Source organism: Mizuhopecten yessoensis, unplaced genomic scaffold (assembly GCF_002113885.1).
Source record: "Mizuhopecten yessoensis strain PY_sf001 unplaced genomic scaffold, ASM211388v2 scaffold9049, whole genome shotgun sequence".
Classification (NCBI taxonomy): domain Eukaryota; kingdom Metazoa; phylum Mollusca; class Bivalvia; order Pectinida; family Pectinidae; genus Mizuhopecten; species Mizuhopecten yessoensis.
In genome coordinates this window covers 659,412-677,319 of record NW_018407853.1, presented here as the reverse complement: position 1 = coordinate 677,319, position 17,908 = coordinate 659,412, and the positions used below count along the sequence as shown (strand labels likewise).

Below are 17,908 nucleotides of genomic sequence, written 5' to 3'. Positions count from 1 at the left end.
TCGCTACAATTATGCCAAAATCTGAGAAGAGGTTACTGTACATACGAAAACCAAAAGGAATTATCTAGTGTTTCGCCTGTAGTGGGGCATCGATCCTTAAAGAGATATATAACAGAATCCAAATATCAACTCAGAATGTTATACGTTCTGAAATAAGCAGGACAGCCTGACGAACAGAACATCAACAAGAGTGAAATATAAAAAGTTGTCATAAAGTTTGGTGATCATTATTAGTAGTGGTGTACATAAAGTCTCTAATGGAAGGGTCAGAGGAAAGTGAAACTAGTCCCCATGGGGTTACTGATGTTGTGTTAAATTATTATTCTATCAATAACATAGTTGTCGACCAAACAAAATATTAGAACAAAACTTAAAAAAAAAAAAAGAAGTAAAACAACTACCCTTTCATGTCTCCAAAGCCTTCCCGGATTATTGATATGATTTATAGTGATGTTTTGGAGCTTTTTAAAGCGTTTTTAACGATTTATTGAAAAAAATAGGGTGCTCTATTAAAACAATAAAGTTAAACCTACCAGTTTTCTTTTTTAAAATGTCAGCTATATTTCATGCTACACCAGACTAGTACAGATATCTATTCTATTTTTGTCACATGACAAGTACAAAGGTTGAGCTATCAACTGATAAACAATTTTAAGTCGGGCGGATGGGTGCTCAATCAAGTCGATGAACATGTGAATGTAGTTGACAGTGAACAGACAAATGTAAGATTCTTGAACTTATATTCTTATGGTTATTCAAATTATCGTCATACAAGATAAGGCACATCATAAACAAAACTAATGGTTACATGTATTAGCAATCAAATCATGTGAAAGAATGATCCACTTTTTTATGTGAATACGCCTACCACGAGTAAAATGCATAGTTTATTAGTAAATGCATGGCTATATCAATAAAATTTTATTAAATACGAATGTCATTGAGAATATATATGTATATAGTGATAAATGTAAATCAGTAAGTGATGTTATACTGAAAAATCTACAAAAGCAATATAAATTGTACAGAAGTCAACCTAAACCGAAAGTACATCACATACGGTAGCCATTTACAAATATTATTGTAAAAGACAATAGTTGTCAGCGATTTAAACTGCATAAAAGCAATATAACTACCATAGTTTTTGTTAACACCAACGAAATAATAATTAAAATTTCTGCTCTGAATACAAAGTAGAAAAATACTGATAGTGCACTATATATATAATTTGTGTGTAATTTGACTAATTAAATACAATAATACAAAAACAATTAGTTCAATAGATTATCAGACACATTAAATATGAGACATTTATCAAAGTAGGATTTAGGGGGTGGGTGGGTGGTGGTATGGGGTCGGTTTGTAGGTGTATAGGATGGTTTTTAGTGATCCTGACATCCTTCTACTCTTTAATATACGATGCAAATGAACCTACCCACCCTGCCTATCGACCCATTTTTTTAAATGAATAATGCAAATTGGAAGAAATCTGCCTCCCTCCCTCCGACATACCGACCGATCGACCTTAATTGTTGACCTGAGCTGGCTTTCTTTTGTTTTATATACTTGTATCCTTAACAGACGAAGTAAGTTTTTCTCTTATAGGTTATCCTGATTTGGACATTCATCATACCTGCAAATACTATACTCGCAAAAAGAGCGAAGTAACCGAAGATGTAAAAATAAACCCTGATTCAAAATGGATAAAACTAAGGCAAAATATAAACAAAGGAAAGATTTGCATGGACACATTTGAAAACGTACGAAGAGAATAACACTAGGTGTTTCATGCTGCTTTATGGATGTTCCGTTACCTATCATTTGTAAATTTAGGTAAATACAAGTAATGATAAAGTCCTCGTAGCGAGAGCGGGGGAAGTGAGAACAGTACAAGGCACACTAATTAGCATAAAAAAATCTACCTTCATTACCTGTAAACAGGTATACCTGATGCTGTCCACTTCATGCTGTAAGAGCATCTGCATCACATAGATATTTGGATATTTGGATTCTCTCTTCTTTCTACCAACCATATTGTTTCCTTGCGTCTTGCTTGGCAACATCTTTGCCCTCAGTGTTGAATGTTCGCCCAAGTGAGCAAGGCAATGGGTTCTGCACAAAGAACGGACCATATATTTCTGATATTTCTTGATAATCGGGTAATGGCAACAACTGTTTAACCCATTGTCGGTATGCAGTTACCGAGTTGAATACTATAACGGGTGCCTTCGGCATGGTATTGCAGTGATGTAGCACTCTAAACGTCGGTATCAGATCCACGCTATCGCATAGAGGCAATAACACACACATACCGCCTCCAGCACACATACACACATTTGCGCATACATAACACACATTTAAGCACGCCTTTTAAATGCCTTAGCTGTTAATAGGACGTTAAACCTAATACAACGAAACTCAAACCTAACCAATCGGAATTTATACCACACAACCAAACAACACGTTTCGCAATGAGATCATGGAAGTGACAATAAAGTCTGCACATAATCTTTATCAACCTGCATCTTTGGAAACCACATGTTGTAAGTCAACATCTATCACCACGGAAGTCATGATATTCGGAGCAAGCTCTTGAACTGCAACATTATTTTCCTGTGAATTAGGGATAATACTATCAACAAAGAGAAACGTCATGATCGGAAACTCGAAATCAGACATGTCCTCCTTACCCAACACATCGTCGATTTATCTGAATGTTGATTATAACTGATGATGAATACATTTGCTTATTTTGATATCTTAACTGTATGCGTCTGCAATGGCGTTGATGGGAAACGGGAGTGTTCAGTGTAACAGTACTAACTAACTAGTATGCTCTAAAGTTAGATTCGTGATTGAGTTTTGTCGTGAATTAATGGGATATGCGATATATAGAGCTCGTGAGAAATGTCATATTCCTAGTACATACAGTGCAATTGGATAGGAAAGGTTGAGAGACGTGCTAACCAATCAAGAACAAATATATTTATCTCCGTTGTACAGGGGCAATTGCGATTTTCAGGTTTGTGCGTTAACGCTGTGGTATAGTTTGACCTTGTACGATGACGTTATGGTTAAATAAGCCCTTATGTATTTATGCTGTAGTTTTTTCCCTGTGCCGTACTTGTGGTTTATTTTGTCCTTATGTGCTGATGCTGTGGTTTTGTCCCTGAGCCATAGCTGTGGTATATGTTGTCCATGTATGTTGATGCTGTGGTTTTGTCCCTGGTATATTTTGTCTTTTTGTGTTGATGCTGTGGTTATGTTTCATCATTTAGCAGTTAAAAAGGAGACTCGTCTTTTAGCTTCTTTTATTTTTACCTGAGGAGAAAAGGGGGAGGGGTGTAGAGGTTGCAACCGTTATCAAAATATAACATATCAATATGAATGAAGAACAGATTTCATAATTCTATGGGTATTACGTTAGATAGATAGATAAATAAATAGATAGATAGATTAGATATGACATTGCAAAATTGATCTCTGTCAATGTGCGGATACTTTTTTTCTTTGAAAAGTTGTAGCTTTCATAAAAATTAAAGCATACGTAGTCATTGAAATACAGAGTAGAGAAGCATCAGTTTAAATCCTAATTTAAAGTGAAATTTCATGTAAAATGTGTTCGTTTAAATATACAAAAATATATAAGGAACATATAACTAGAAGCATGAAGTACGGCAGGATCAATTGAAAAATGTAGTAATTCTATGCACAAAGTAACCATTTACCACACTAAAACGGCCATAGCGTTTTCTTGTGTGTTATGAAACGTATGCAGAAATACTGGCTCCAGCACATAATTTATAATTCAACTAATGTTTGTAAGTAGCATTTAAATATCATTTGAGCCACTGACTGCAATATCATCTTTACTAGAATTGTTTTTCGTTGAAATCAATTAAAACGCTTCCCCCTTCACCAAAAAGTGGTAAATTGGCCATTTTGCTTTTCTGCAGCGATGTGATAAAAGCCTTTTTAGTTAGAAGTGTCCTCATTTGGTGGGGAAATTGTACAATTAGCTTAACAACGAGTTAGTGGGTTGAGGAACGAGTCAGAAAGTGGAAATTTGGCCACATTTATTAAAGCGACTTATCCTCTATTCTGACCTGAAGACAGACAATTTCATATTAACATTATTTTTGTAACACAATCCGATGGAAACAAATTGTAACATTCGGGGCGGGGATGTAAGTTATACTTTACAATGTCTATTGTGAAATTGTTTAGCTTTTTTTCCTTTTCAAAATTGGTTATAGTGCTCATCACAACATAGCCATAATAAAGTGACGCTCAATCCCCAACCAACACCTATTTATTCAAACTGTTTCCACAGAAATGACACCAAATTGATGTAAACTAAAACAATTGGGTTAAATAAACATATATATAATCTAAATGTATATAAATATATATCATTCTTGTCTTGCTAAAACAACATTGTGCACGTTTGTTTCGGCAATGTCATTTCAGCTCTCTGGAGCCATGGAACAGGAAGCGCCACGCAAAGACCGTCTGTTGGTAGCTGCAGTTGATTTTGGGACAACTTATTCAGGCTATGCTTTCTCCTTCCTGTCAGAGTATGAGGGAGCCCAGAGAAAATACATACAAATATGACTTGGTTGGCAGGGGGCTCCTTGGCCTCCGTGAAAACTGCTACAACTGTTCTACTGGATCCGGACAAGAAACTCAGGGCATTTGGTTTCGAGGCAGAAGATGAGTACAACCAACTTGTTGAAGACTCTGAAGAAGATGGTATCGGTGAAAGAACCTACGAGAAATATTACTACTTCAGACAATTCAAAATGTCACTGTACAACTGTAGCGGGGTAAGTTAAACATACCACCAGGAAAATATAGCACAATATTCACAATCAGCTGCGTGGTCTAGATCGTATGGCAGCGTTTTGGAAACTGTGCTGGTAGGCGCTGCTTGGATTTAAAGCGTTGAAATGGAAATGATCTACTGTCACAATGTGTTGTTTCACACTTCCCACCCATTGCATTATGACACATGGAATATGAAGCTTAACCTAAAAAACGCTAAACCTGAATGGGAGTTTTGCTCACGTGATAATTTAACCATGCATAGAATTTTGTTTCGAAGGTACTTACTAGGAATACGATGATAGAGGATGAAACTGAGAAGAAGCTCCCGGCAATGTTGGTAATATCCCTGTCTATCGGTTACATGAAGAATCACCTACTGACTCTTATCAACAAGAGATGTATTGGTGTGGAGGAAAACGATATCCACTGGGTCATCACCATTCCTGCCATCTGGGACGACTCCGCGAAGCAGCTCATGCGCGAATCTGCTATCAATGTAAGCCTTGCTTGTTTATTACTTACAGTAAATAGCTCAGTTTCCGTATCTATTTCGTTTACTATCATGTAATGTAAATATCTCAGATTCCGTGTCTTTTTCGTTAACATTCACTTAATATAAATCTCTCGGTTTCCGTGTCTATTTCGTTTACTATCATGTACTGAAAATCTCTTAGTTTCCGTGTTTATTTCGTTAACTGTCATGTTCTGTAAAACTCTCAATGTTAATTATTTAAGATTTTTACTTCACTCGAGTGATTCACAGCATTTTTGATAGTTCATTATTCGCGCTCATTATTTGAGAAAGAAAACCGTGTGAATGAAAATAGGATAAAATTATATATACCTTGATGGGTTGATCTGATTCAACACAGTGTCGCTGTAATCAGAATCGGAAACTGGAAAACCTGACTTTACAGATATTTAGAGGCAGGCTATCATTTGGTCGGATATGACATGGTGAGAATGGATAGCGTGTCGGTAGACATAGAGTAACCTGACTCACTACAAATCTGGTCTGAATAAGTCGTCAGGTATGATAATAATTACAATAATTACAATAAGTTTATATAATAATCCTGTTTTTTTGTGAATGACCCTAGCGACTAAACAACGACTGTTCTGAGTACATCTTGACTAAATTAGAAGAACAGACCACATGGGCTTTGTGAACAATGTTACTTGCCGAAATATACGCAATTTTAATTCCAATTTAATCCGCCTTGCTACTTCCAGTCGCCATTTTGTAAACAGGACCTAATTATCTCGGGCTGATGCGGGTTTGAAAGAGTGTAAAGTATTGCAAAGCTTCTAAACGATCATGCCCAGAACATACTCTCTAAGGATGATGTTTTTGATAAATTTACTATCAATTATTTACTATATTTCTTTTCTGTATCACTTTCATTAATTCATGAAAGAACAAATTAATTTTTTCCCCTTCAAACTTTTTCTTTCAATGTTAAAACACATTTCTTTGGAAAAAATGTTCTAGTTTCCAGATTATGATCAAACGTCGTCTGCTTCGCAAACATTCAAGAAAATAATAGTTTCAATGTATTGATATTGTTTTATTAACTAGTTTATTCTTTAAACTATCTTTTAATAATAAATTTCAAAAAGATTTTGCATTTGATGACGTAACCGGAAGCGCACTTGATACGAGAACGTGACCCGGAAATACGTACCTCACAACATAATCAGGACAGTAATAATAAACAGAAGTTTATCGAACATTAACAGATAAATACCGTATGTATTGAAACACTGATGTGCTAGAATACAACACAAGGTAACACTCGTTTGATCCATTGCTATCACATTAAGTACTAACTGACATTTATGCGAAAATATAAGCATTAAATGTTTGCGATCGCGCAGACCTACTTTCGTTTTACAGTTGACATACATTTGTACATGTCGGCATCAACAGTATACCTTATCTTGTGTCCCTTATCCTGCCGAAGATTATACAAAGGCGCATTCGAGGAAAAGTTCGTGATTAAAAGCTTGTGTGTGGTTTTTTTTATCTTTAAATTATCGGATAAAAGCATAGTGACTGACTGGCATGTTACTTCAAAATACAAGATACAAGAATCATTATTTGACGTTGAATATATATGTCATAGTATAAGCTCTCAGGAGCTTGTATTTCGACAAACATTGTAACAGTGTAAGGCAAACAACAAATTTTATCACAAGATACCCACGTTGGAAGGATTAAGATAAAGACGCTAAATAATCATGCTGTACAAAATTTGGCACTAAAACAACTTACTTAATAATCAGTCCAGAGTGCAGGTGATTGGGACACAGCATTTATTTGTAACCAGTAGCACGAGTTTGGTAGCCGTTAATATTAAGACGTTTTTAGTATTGATGCTGCTCGTGACGCTATCAGTGATGTATTTTTTCGCGTACAAGTTAAAGAGTTGTTATCCAAAAAGAGGAATTGTACAAATCGAAAAGTATGAATTGTCTACAGCTCCTGTCAAAAGTCAAAAACATTCCTCTCATGTTCTTTCTCGTCACCTGGACGTTTGTAAGTAAGAACAGCTGGTTTCGCAGACGCTTAAACCATGTACACAATATATTGTCTCGGTATGGCTACGAATGCGTTCCAGGTCAGGTAATAGAGCATCAAATGTAGTAAATTCAAATAAAGCACCACTTCACGACAATCATGGATTCATATGGGTACAATGTTATTAAAATAACATTCATACAGTGCATGCAAACTGAAATTAACAAATCATTTGTTTAAAATAAGAAGTCATCATTACCATGAAATTATCTATATAAATAAGATCGTTATGTCGAAATAAACTTCAGATTTGATTCAACAGCTATACATGGTCATTTAAGGACGGCATCCCCCATTTGCTAGATGCATACGTGTGGTGAGTTTGTGCATAATTAATTTGTGTTTTGGGAGTCTGTGGTATGTTCATGTTTGTCTCCTTGTGATAGCGCAGGACTGATGCTGACTTTATAGTGTAATTTCACTGAAGCATACTGCTGAAGACGCATCTTATTTTACGATCAAACCTCGTTATCTCACCATCTTCAATAGCCAGGGTTCATATTTTAAATTTGTATTATTCAACCTTAGCAGGTTTAGCCTTGTGTTTAATGTCCCTCCCCTTCCACCTTGCATAGACACTTACTAGCAAACCTTTTAAACTTTCAGGATTATTTCAGCACTGGTCGCCTATGTATTCCCCTTGGTTATCATTTACAGTTAGAATATGGCCATTTATCTCTACCAACTGATCATATACAGAAAATGTTTCTTTAAATATTGTCCTCCTTTGTTTTTTTTACATAAATCATGACATAGTCGACAAGGCAACTTGGTACTGGGTGCCGCCATTTTTATTTACATGCACAGGGACTTAATTTCTAACCCTCAGTTCACATATGTGCATTATATAATGTATGATATAAAAAAAAATATGTGGACCATAGGATGGTAATTAGTGCCAAGTCCCTGTGCCAGGTTAAATAATTTGAAAGCTTAGAGAACGAGGCTAAATCCGCTAAGGTTGAATACATGAATATGTGAATACAAAATGAACGCTTGGCTAGCAAAGATGAGATGTTACAGGCTGGACAGATAATTTCAACAAAAACAGGCTGAAAACATGTATGGAATGTGTTTTTCTAAAGGGAGGCTGTATAAACACATTATGAATATGTAAAATCATGATGGAAGTCCATTTTACACGAATTACCTGACGTTATTTTCAATACCTTCAGTCATCTATATTTCCACACTGCTCTCTGTATGAGGGATAGGAATCAGTTTGTTTTTTGGGTTTTATAAATTCTTGCAACCACTTTTAAGTCATATGTATAAGAAAAGTCTGCCAATATCTGATTCTTTGACTTTACTACAAATATATAGCAGGAACTGAACTTTCTACATCAACTGCACTACACTTCATATTATTTGTTGATATTTTGCTGCTACAATACATGGAGTTTCCTCACAAGATGCTGATAACCGAAAAGAGTCTGTAACCTAAACATATCTTTTAGAATACTGTGTTTTTTTGTTTTTTTTTATACATGTATCCCTTCGATCCACTAAACATCAAACAAACACCATTTAAACCCTTCATTCCCTAAATCTGTTATTAAAAGGATTGTAAAAAAAATATATTTGTGTTCGCTTAAATGTTAAAATATTTCTGTTCAACATTCATATTTACAATTGTGTTCAAATCCACTAATATATAAGTTGACATAAAATTGTACTGCAGTATTTTTTGGTCTGACTTTTGCCGGCTAAATAAGTCTCATCAAGGGTCATTGACCAGTCAGAAGTTGAAGTAGCTAAAGTTGTTTGACTTTGGTGTAGAAGCATCCTAAAAATAAAAGACAGTAAGGACTGGATGTTCACGAACTCGAAGAGTTGTGTCCTTTGTTTGCTTTGCTAGAATAGGGGATTTTCTTTCATGTCTACTGCTTAGGGGACATTGAACAGACCAAAACAGATCTTCTGCTCCCATTGCAGCACACTTGGGATCTTATTTTTTTCCTTTCTTTCTTCACTGTTCTGCCTTCCCTTATTAGTCATGCCGCCTGAGAAGCATGGCGAACACTTAAGGATCAGTCTGTGCGTCATTACACGTTGTCGTTAGCGGCGGCAGTCACATTTAAGTTTTCCAGACTTTTTTTCGCCACCATTTAGCATATCAGTTTGTAACTTTGTATGTGGCTTAATCATAATAGATTACAGATCAAGTTCGAACCGTGTGCCAGTTGCTGGAGTTACACGCATGGGCCTTCACACATTGGAAGTTCTCATAATTAACTGTTTGCCATACTTTGTTCGTTACCACCGCTTGCCACTTAGTATGTGGCTTTATCATAATGGATTACAGTTGGAGTCCAAACCCTGTGTCAATATTTCATTTGTTGCTGGAGTTATGGCCCTTCGCACACAGGAAATTATCAAAATAAACCTTTTTTTTGGACTTATTTCGCTACCGCTTGCCATATCAATTTGAAACTTTGTATGTGGCTTTATCATAATAGCTTACAGAGTTTGAACCATGTATAAAAATTCCATTTTTGACTGGAGTTATGGCCCTTTTGCACATAGGAAATTCTCATAATTAACTGTTTTCCATATTATTTGAACCTTAGTATACATGTATAATGGTTTACAGTTTGAGTTGGAATCCAGTGTCCATGTTCTGTTTTTTCTGGAGATATAGCCCTTTGCACATAGGAAATTCTTATAAGTAACTGGTCTGGAGAATTACTTGGTTAAGAAGACTGAAAGCCATTTAACAGAGGGTCTCTCTCATAATACTCTGGCTCCCTAGGGGGAGGAGTGGGGTCCCAAACGTAGATTCTCCAATTCAATTACACAATTTGTTGTCAGGACCCCTGCACATCTTTAGTAATCATATTTTACATCTGTCTATCCTTCTATCTGTTTTTAGCTCACCTGCCAAGGACAAGTGAGCTTTTGCCCTGGTGCAGCGTCCTGTCCCGTCCCGTCGCGTTGCTTCGCATCCCGATTCAATGTAAAAACACTTAGCAACTTCATTCATTGACAGATTTTGGTTAAACTTTATACAAAGGTCAAGTATGGGTATACTTTGGACATCTTTGTATTTCAGGGATCCAAGGTCAAGGCCAAGGTCACATTTGCTATATATAGAAAATCATCCTGTCCCGTCTCGATTCCATATAAACACTAAGCAACTTCATTCTTTGACAGTTTTTGGTCAAACTTTAAACAAAGGTCAAGCATGAGTATACTTCATTAATCATTGTATTTCAGGGATCCAAGGTCAAGGTCACACTTGCTTCATATAGAAAATAATCAAATGATACAATTTAAACACTTAGCAACTTCATTCTTTCACGGATTTTTGTCAAACTTTATACATAGGTCAAATATGGGTATACCCTTGTGTTTCAGGGTTCCAAGGTCAGGACAAGGTCACTGTTGCTATATATAGAAAAACTACAACTGATTCAATTTAAACACTTAGCAACTTCATTTGTTCATGGATTTTGGTCAAACTTTATGCAAAGGTCAAGTATGAGTATACTTCGGACATTGTTGTGTTTCAGGGTTCCAACTTCAAGGCCAAGGATACTGTTGCTATATATAGAAAATCACCAACTGATTCAATTTAAACACTTAGCAACTTCATGAAATATTTTATGGAGATGGTAATAACATACAGAAAAAACATATGAATATTAAAGTCAACTTATCAACTTTAAGTGTAGAACCTTGTGTGTGTGCATACATGGACTTAATCCAGTGTAATAAAATGTTTGTTTAAGATTTTTGATAGATTTTCAGTCTTTGATATCAAAGGTCAAGGTCACTTACTATAAATAAAACATCAGTTTGTGCACTGTATTTCAAATTCTGTTGGACTGATTACACTCAGATTTTACCGAGTCCTTCATGGAAGAAAGTGCCAGCTTGGGATCACTTTTTAAATCCAGTGGTCAAAGGTCAATGAGTCACTATAAATAGAAAATCTGTTTAATGCACTAATGCACAATATCTTGATTTCTCTTGGGCTCATTACACTCTTGACTTTATACAGTGCTTCCTCAAAGAAAGTGCCTGCTTTGGATAACTTTCCAGGCCCGGGGGTTAGGTCTCTATCACTGTTACTATATGAATAGAAAATCAGTTTATAAAATGCACTATTTATATTTTGAGTTCTGTTGGGCTGATCGAGTGCTTTTGTATAAAAAAAACACACACTTGCTTTCACTAGTGTTTGCTAGATGTATACCTAACCACAGTTTCTTTTAAATCTTCAATAAGCATAATTATGGAGAATAGTCACCACGGCATTGAAAATATATATATAAATCTTATTACCGGTTAGCTTGTAATAATAATCATAATAATAATTTGAGGTGCCTATTTATCGCATTATCACAACCTAGTTCGTCGGTCGTGTCACAAATTAGTATCCGTGGTTATAAGGCTTTTGCAACCAACCAATATATTTCTCAACACCATGGAAATCATACAGCCGGAGCTGCCATTTCGGCGCTATCAGGTAGCGTTCAACAATTCTAGCGCTGCCCTACCACGTATTCATTTACAGCTGATTAGACTGGAACAATTGGAGTAAGGTACCTTGCTCAAAGATACAACACAGTCCCGTGCCGTGCCGCGACTCGAACCCGCAATCCTTCGGTCACGAGCCCGGCGTCCTACCACTAGACTACCGTGCCTTGATAGGGTGTACGTAAAATCTCGATAAACAACAGAGAAATCTGACATGAATTTCATTAAGAGCGATTATAAGAGTTTGTCGGACAAGTCAATTAGCTAGTATAGACAATGTTCAAGATAGAGAAACGAGTCTTTGGGCAAAAAAATCATACCATAATTATGACAAAGCGGAAATGGCATATCATTACACTTGCCTACAATCAATTAAATATCATACATGGGGGCGAATTCAACACCGTGCAAATTACTTTAATAGGTGCATGGGCGTGATTTTTAAGCATTGAACCGTTTCGTATGGCATTTATGATCTAATTGAATGATACAGCTTTGCAACCAAATGACAAAATGCGGCCTAGCAAAATATGATATGTTTGCTTGCACAGGTGTGTCGTTCAATGAGATAATAAATGCCATAAAACATTAGTTCAATGCCTATATTAACGGTTCCCCCGCCTTTCACGGGTTTTAACTTCAAAATTATATTTAAAATGAAACAAAAATCCGCCCTATCGACAGTCTGAACAAATTTGTTTAATAACTGGAACAACGTATTGTCGCGTGCTGATTGGCTAGAAATTGTGTCTCGTGGTGCATGTCATCAAAGTTCCATCAACGACACAGCTTTCAAGTAGGTTACTTAGTGACAACGCCATGCAAATGTAAATTTTAGGGGATGAATAGCTAAGATTAGATTTACATTATGAATGAACTCATTTTCAAACTTTCATAAAGATACGATTATAAGTGTCGAACACGCCCAAAGAAAGACTTTTTCCATTACAGGGTGGGATACAATCTGACCACCTGTCCTTTGCACTGGAACCGGAGGCAGCTTCGATTTATTGCCAATTAGTCAAGGTAATATTGTCTGAGGAAGGCACATCGACACAAGCAGGTGCGAAGAGGAAATCATTCAGGTCGTCACGAGCAGGCACAACGTACATGGTACTTGACCTTGGAGGTAAGGCACTTTTGAATCTCCTTGTACGAATTACATTGATGAACACACTTCTTAAACCTGACCTATCATATTTTAAAAAGCAATATTTTCAATGCTCAGGACCAGTGAACAATAACACCTTTTCTCCTAACCATAGACTATAAAGGTGAAAAATGCAATAGATAGTCCTTACCACCGACAAAGAGTAGAGATTCCAGAGGGTTGAAACCAATCATTTGATGATGGCAGGCTAAACACGTATCGTACCACAGATAGTAAGAGTGAATAAATAGTTAAATTATTGACATTTAGGTCTAATTATTTAGGAGGAACTGCGGACATAACTGTTCACGAGTCTCAAGTGGATGGGAGACTGAAGGAGATACACGAACCCTCGGGGGGACCCTGGGGAGGCACAGCTGTTGACAGGGAATTCTTCAAATTTCTGACGGAAATATTCGGAGACAAGGCAGTAGAAAACTTCAAAAGAGGAAATATGACTGATTTCGTGGAATTATGCAGAGATTTTGAAATGAAAAAACGAACAATTATAGGAGAATCAACTGGAAAAGTGTTTCTGAGACTCCCTCCGTCTTTCAAGGAAACTTTTGAAGAGAATTCAAACATCCCTTTCAATGTTGCTCTTAGCGAATCTGAGTATGGAGATAAAGTGCAGTGGGCGAAAGGCAAGTTGAAAATAGACGTAGATGTGGTGAAAGGATTTTTTGAAGAACCGATACAGAAAATCATCAGTCATGTAAGCAAGCTGTTGAACAAAATAGGAAGAATCCAAATGATTCTAATGGTCGGAGGATTTTCAGATTGCGACCTCGTCGAGAAAGCCGTTCGTGACAACTTTCCAGGTGTTTCGATTTTGAATCCCAAAGATGCCGTCCTTGCAGTTTTGAAAGGCGCTGTCATATTTGGCCACAAGCCCATTGCGATTGTGTCCAGATTGGCTAGGTACACATACGGATCTGAAGCCTGGCCGACGTTTGACCCGGAAGTTCATCCACACCAGCGGAAAGTGTGTTTTAATGGCATTGAATGTTGTAAGGAGGTTTTCCAGCCTTACATTCGACAAGGAACTGTCGTCGATTGCAATGACTCCACCACTTTTACGCATCGCCCGATATCTGACGAACAGAATGACATGGCAATTAACATTTACATATCGGAGAACAAGGCTCCAAAATTTATCACAGATGCCGATGTGCGACCCCTCGGAACCCTCAGGTTTAAGCTTCCGGTTTTCAAACCCGGATTGAATAGAAAAGTAGAAGTACGTTTTCATTTTGGAGCAACGGAAGTTGTCATTGAGGCCAAAGAAGTTGAAACGGGGATTATTCAGAAAGCGATCTTTGACTGCTTATAAAGACTTACAACTCAACACATTTCTTTTCACGCTGATCTATATTTGACAATACAGACAGATGTTTGGGTGACTGGGTACTACCCGTAATGTCACGAATTGAACCTTACCGAAGCTTTATATGTGATTGAGATAATGTTTGATAACATCAGGACTTAGCTGACAACTTAATACATGTACATTGTATATATACCTATATTGAATGTGTTCAATAGTGTACCTAGTTATTCGTCATAAGAACCCTCCCATATAATTTATAACGATTTTATCTTTTATAATTACTGAGCTTGGAATTTTGTATTTTTGTTTCCGACATCAGGCAAGTTTTTGTTTGGGTCTGGTTTTTCAGACTGCTCTTGAAATTGCAGATATTCGCCTTCAGAAACTATCTTACTTATCGAAATTTCAGTTTTGATATAAATGCAGGAAAGTCTTACTTACCTGACGTCTGAGATGACGTTACATGTACCAGGGATTCATGAACAAACCACCCTGACACTCTCACTCTATAATAAAATCCAATTACATGCTCAATGACGCTTATTGAAGACGTAAACGTGTCTAGTTATTTTTAGTAACAGCTATGTAAGCTAATTGAATTTAGAAATAAAAACTGAAATCATATATTTTTTCTTTTATGTTCTCCAATTAACAGACAAAGAATGAATAAGATACAATACGTGGGTGCAAAATAAGACCAAATATTACTACTAAACAAACTAGAATCATATGCAAGTTCGAGGAAAGCATATAACGGTTACATCTCTTTGAATGTTATCGTAAACAGCAACTAATGTAGGGTTACATGTACTTGCAAAATGGATTTTTTCTGTATCTTCTGCTCAAAGAATATCTAAACGTCATTTCCTTATAAAGGTATGCCTCCCTAGGCACCCGTCGTTAGGTGGCCTGTTGCGAGAATGTTAAATCCTGACAAGACACCAAAAAGATTTGCGAAAAATATCATGATGGTATCCCACTGATTAGAGAAATCAAGTTATATAGGCAGTTTACTGTTGTTTCAGGGGTAACAGTATATTATTTCACTCTAGTAATTAAGTGTCTTTGCTTTATAAAGTTGTGCTTTTACATTGAGACAATGATAATGGCATTGTTTGTGTTGATTTGGAGTGTGCCGATTAAAGATAAAATTGCGGTGACAACTAATAAACAGTGATACGCAACAATGTATATATATATAAAGGATTTCAGCCATGATGCCAGATGGTAAATAATTGATAAATAAGGAAGTTTGCATTATGTTTTTGTTTTACTTCTGTACTAATATACATTCAATTATAATCAATCATACAAATGATCAAAATAATAACAAAAGCACATTTTTTTTATGCGTGGCTTTGCTCAATTTCCATATCCATATGACGTTTGCTATTGCGACAAACAGCCTTTTAAACTTATAAACAAACAAACAAATAAAATAGCAATCAAGCAAGTTAACAAGTTACTCTAATTAAACAGTAGTATAGCAGGATCTTTTTCTAAACCATATCCTACCCTGCAGATCGGGGACTGACATTTTTTTTTTTTACACATGCTGTTACCCACTGCATGATCGTAAGAGGCGACTAATGCTTGGCGATACCTCACTTTTGGCTTTAGTGTTAAAGTTTTCCAAGGTGTAGAAAGACAATGGGTTCTGTCTCTTGGTTTGGACATACCAAAGTCCTTTAAAATGGCGGGAGCTTTTCCCTACTTAGTGTTTAGCAATGACGGAAATACCAAAATACAGTTGTCAGTATATTATTACCATTACAATGCTATGCTGGGTGTTTTCGGCCCGATCTTTTATTTAAGAAGCACTATTAAGTTGGCATCAGATCCGTGCTATCGCAATGAGGCAATCACATCAAAATTTGATGTGACAACACACATGGTCATACGCATTATACACATGGGGCCAAGTCCTTAAGTGGCCCTAGATGTTAAAAGGACGTTAAACGTTTCAAACAAAAACAAGCAAATTAACCGTATGCAAAACGTCCTCTCGACTTGCTTTGTCTGAATTGCTGAGAGCATGTTTTTGTGAACAAAAAACAAGGCGTGACTTAAAATAAGTTAAAAGGAGGTTAAATTGAGGTTTACTGTAAAATAGAACCTTTACATTTTTACTTTTATTTCGCTGTTTTTGACGACCTAGAACTCTAACACTATTTTGTTATTGTCTTTCATTTTAAACAGAAGTAAACTGAAATGGTGTATTTATGTATTTGCTTTGTTAATGGGTGCAATGAGCTATTATTTGTTGACACGGTTGCTAATTAGGAAACGGTATGTTCGGTTTTTGACTTTTTGTCTTCTTTATCCTATGCAATTAACTCCAATGTCAAATAAAGCTATACTTTAAGCAGTTGAACCACCGTTTATTTGTTTATTAGGTATTTTACTTTAATTTTGCAACATAGAATCCGTGATTCAGAAAAGCATTAAAAGGACTGCTGACGACATTTTACACAAACGCTAGGGGAAGACCATCTTTATCATTTAATCACAGAGTAATGTTGGAACATGTTCCTTTAAAGCAAAGTAGACAACAGAACCCAAAAAACCCAGTTTTGAAACATTCATCTTGAGAGTCATGTTGCACAAAATGCTGTTCTGGAATTTCATTTCATTCTTTAAGTTGAAATGTCACGATAATTATAAACAAGGACAGCAGTAGGAAACTGAGATCAAATTAAAATCAATGCGGTATAATTTACCTTCAAGATCTACATATAAAACTAGAAATGTCCAACGATTGAATGTAGTCCAATAAATTATTCGGAGGACGTAGCGACATTTTACATATGCACATAAACGGTGCTTTGATCGGGCAATCGACTTGGACGAGCGTACGTTATTCGCTGCTATAGATTATGAACGTGCAACTCTTTCAAAAACATCATGTGCTTCAAATGTACGTTTTCTTTATAGTTGTACACACGACTAAGGTATCGCGATACCAAACTTTGTACATTTGACATGTTTGTATGTTGTAGTTGGAACAAACAAGACAATACCGAAGTATGAACATAACTGTGCTTCAATCTCTCAATCAATGAAACAAGGGCTAATGAAATATTAAAAACAAATGTCATGGAGATACTGGAAAAAAGTGTAACTGAGGATATTTGTCATCTGCGTCATTGACGACTTACAAAAAAAGGAAAACTACATACATAGGCACACACAGCCATCAATTAAACTCCCTGGCAAAGGGAGGGATATACATAACGGAGGCAACCAAAACGTATGTTTTTCTTCCTTACCACTTGCATTTTGTAAATCACGGACACTCATTTGTATTAGATACAGATATATTTGAGATTTTATATGTATGCGAAGTTGAGTTGGTCAGTGACCACGATAATGCGTATGTTTTTGTAAATTGAGATTTTAATAATATGTTGATAAATGCAGTGTTATTTACACATATTAATAACATCATCCTGTTGACTTTGTATTCACACTCCCTAAACTCCAGATGAGACAGGAAACACACCACAGGGAACTTCCTCTACTTCTCCAGGTGATACAG

General features: G+C 36.2%; 1 pseudogene; it reads left to right on the top strand.

Moving 5' to 3' along the window:
• Nucleotides 1-641: 641 nt before the first annotated feature.
• Nucleotides 642-16,734, top strand: LOC110457208 (annotated as a pseudogene).
• Nucleotides 16,735-17,908: the final 1,174 nt, after the last annotated feature.